This window comes from Sceloporus undulatus, chromosome 4 (assembly GCF_019175285.1).
Source record: "Sceloporus undulatus isolate JIND9_A2432 ecotype Alabama chromosome 4, SceUnd_v1.1, whole genome shotgun sequence".
NCBI classification, from domain to species: Eukaryota; Metazoa; Chordata; class Lepidosauria; order Squamata; family Phrynosomatidae; genus Sceloporus; species Sceloporus undulatus.
This window is the reverse complement of record NC_056525.1, coordinates 62,423,781-62,427,409: the sequence shown is the minus strand read 5'-3', so window position 1 is coordinate 62,427,409 and position 3,629 is coordinate 62,423,781.

Genomic DNA, 3,629 nt, shown 5'->3' with positions numbered 1-3,629 from the left:
GGCCCACATGGGGACCAAATAGAGGAGCTCCTCCTCTTGAGGCTGGCTGGCCAATGGGGGCAGACTAGAGCTACAACAGCTCCGCCCCCTGCCAGCAGCCATTGGCCAGCCAGCCTCAGGAGGAGAAACTCCTCCTGCTTAGCCCTGCACGCAGCCCTGCAAGAGCGCGCAGGGCAACAGGAAGTGCTGGCTGACAGCAAAGGCCGCAGCGGTGGCCACAGTGAAGGACACGACGGTGGTTGTGGCCGCAGCAGCCACCATAGTTGCCAGCAGCGGCAGCTGACCCAGGGCAAACCCAGGTCAATGAACGAACCGGGACGGGACGACCCCGCCCAGTTGAAAAGCGGGAATGTCCCGCCCCCAGGCGGGACATGGCAACCCTAGCTACAGAGAAAGCAAATAAGGAAGAACTTTATTCCTCTCATAATACTAGAAGCCAGGATCAGTCACTGAGACTAAAGCCCAAAATGCACGGGCCAAATAAAGTGGCTTCTGGCCATTTTGCGGGTGTGGCATTCAAATGATACATGCCCCCAAAGTGGCTGGAAGCCAGTCCAACATGGTAATCCAGTCCTTTGAACCGGATCAAAAAGAAGTGAAAATAATCCAGTTCCTGACAGTGGCTGGCAGGCGACTGCGGCAGTGGCCCACTTTGGAAGTGGGCCATGCGGTTGCTATGCTCTTGGCATGATCACAGCCGGAGTGGCCACAGAGCACTCTTTATTGGCCGTCTGCCTCACCCCTCTATGGCAGAAGCTTCCAGAAGGGTAAAAGGAATTGCAACAGTACACGGTGCATAATTAAACTGAAGAATTTAATAATATATGGTGCAGTGATGGCCACCAGCTAGGACAGCTTTAAACAGATATTTCACAAATTAATGGAAGATAAGGCACTCTGTGTGTGTGTGTATTCTCTTCAGTGCCAAAAGCAGTATTCCGTGTGTATCAGTTGTAAGGGAACACAAGCAAGAGTGTACTTTTGCACTGATGCCCACCTTGTGAGTTCCAATAGACTTCTAATTAGCAAGAGTGTGAACAGAACACTCAATTATGTAGGCTGTTGGTGCTATCCAGCATTACTCTTCTTAGGACAATATCACAGTACACTGTTATAGTGCTACTGTATCACTTTAACTTCTATGGTTGCCTCCCATGGAATTCAGGGCTCTGTAGTTTGCAGAGACCAAAAACTCTCTGGCTGAGAATTTTAAATTTCCCTCCCTGAATGGCAAATTGCAAATTTTCACAGGAGGTAGCTGTAAGTGGAATAATTTCACTAAAATAAGATAGTATTATATTGTCTTTAGTCCTTAAGCTGTTATTTGAATGCTGTCTCAAGTGGCCTGCATGGAGCAGTTATCAAAAGTCAACCATTGCCTTAGGTTTTTTTAAATATTGGGTTATTAGCAGCTTTTGATCAATTTTATTTGTATTTATTAATTTATTTATTGCATTTTTATGCCACCTTTCTCCCAGAATGGGACCCCAGGTGGCTCACAAGACTCCCTTACTTCAGAAAATTGCTTAGCAAGCAAACTTTGAGGACAGAGCATGTGTAGGGAGACCTGTGGAGGGCAAAGGTGCACATTTCAGATCTCACAACAATTCAGTGAACCAAATTATGTCTCAAGAGTCTATGTGGAGCATGAATTTTGTGGTAGAAATTTCTGTCACTTGCTTAATATAATAATAATATAATATAATATAATTTTATTTATATACCGCTATTCCAAATTCGATCACAGCGGTGTACAACAAAAGTGATACAATATAACATTTAACAAACAAGTATCACCAAACAAGTATTAACCCATGGAGCAATCTGGTTAGATATTCTCATTTAATCTGGACTTAATTTGATCTGTTAAAATGCATGGGCCTTGGAGAAATAACTTCTGGGCATATACAACCAGCTCATCCTTAATATAGACAGCTCTTCTTAGGAACCAGAAGATCTACCACTTTTTTTGCTCCTCCTCAGCAGGGTTGTCTATGCTGCTACTGCATTCTGGGAAGTGAATCCCAGCTATTGCTGGGAATCAACAAAATCAGATCCCCCCTTTTCCCTTCACCAGTTAATTTGCTGAGTTAATTATTGACCCAGGTGCACAGCACAGTAACCTGAGCTCTCTGTGCCCTAATTACAGTAGAGGAGACAGTTCTGAGCCAAAGCAGTCATGCAGCTGAAACCCGGCAAAAAGAGCTGCCTCTTATTACGCCAAAGAATTTCTCTTAGCCACTGAAGTTAAGTTTCCTACTTGTGCCTTTCATTCATTCTCTCAGCTGCAAACTACTCTTTCAGATGCCTAGTTGCAGTTGGATAGGCTGATGCTACCATGTGCCAAATTGCTTTTATAAAGCAGTTGAATGTGGAGGTGAGAGTGGTGTATACCCCAAAGTGATGAAAGGAATGTACAGTTGAAATTATGCAGAGCTATTTGTAGTCTATTTGTAGTTCTCCAAAGGGATTGTAGGCCAAAGACTTATTTTCTTTTTCAGGAGTACAAAACCCACTTAAATAAGGGTAATCAATGCCCTCTCCTCTCTTCTGTTCTGTCATTCTGTAGGGTTCCTAGGACCCTCCGAAAGTGTTTCAGTGGAATGCCCCAGATAACACCTCCTTAAATCTGCTTGAATCAGCCTCTCTGATTAGAAGGGGGATTTTGTGCCAGTTAGGACAGAAGAAGCTTTCACAACCCATGCATGCTGAAACAGGGTCCTTGTTGTGAATGGTCATCACCTCCTTCCACTGCTTATATAACACCATAACTGCTGGTCATTCATACTTCTGGCAGTCTGTCACATCTAATCCTCCCTCAGCCTCATCTAGAGCCATCTCCCTTTTTCTCTGCACCATTTGGGCTTGGGGCAGGAAATCTAGTTGAGAGAATGTCAGTCTCTGGGAAAGCATCCAAGTAATCCCAGGAGTTGAAGAGAACTATCAAACTGCCATCTCTGTTTTGTTTTGGAAACAGACATGTGGGAGGAAGGAAATGAGCAGGCAAGTGCTAGAAAAGAGAGCTGGGAGATGAGTTTGTTCCTTTCCATGGCATAACCATTAACCAGGAAAACTCCCTACTGTAGTATCTGAGCTTCAGGGAATGATTAACAGTGCAGGCTTGCTTGGGCATGTGGGCATATTTCCCACAGAGTCAAAGAAGAATAAAGCCCATCCTAATGCAGGAACCCAAAGGTTGTCATATCTCAGAAAATAGGAGTTTGAGCAGCAGAAACAGTTGACTTGGCTTGCTGTTATGGCTGTCTACATTAGAGGAGATTGTGACCCTGGAAAACATAGTAACTGGCTCATGCAATCTTTTTGAGGGTACTTATTTTAAATAAGTTTGATTCATTTGGGTGAGCAGAATGACAGTGCTGATAGGTTTGCTGCACACCCAGATGCCAGTAGACAATCAGCAGTGGTATAACATTTTGCAGACAGTGGTAATGTATGTTCTGGTGATCTGAAAATTTGCCAGTCCTATTAATATAACTAGCCACAACATGAGCATTCTGAGTATGTTGAATTAAATGTTGGATCCTGCCTCTCAAATTGCTGTGGAGTCTTTAAAAACGGTTGAGATTTTAAATAAAGAAACATTAGCAGCAAACAGAGAATATTATAAG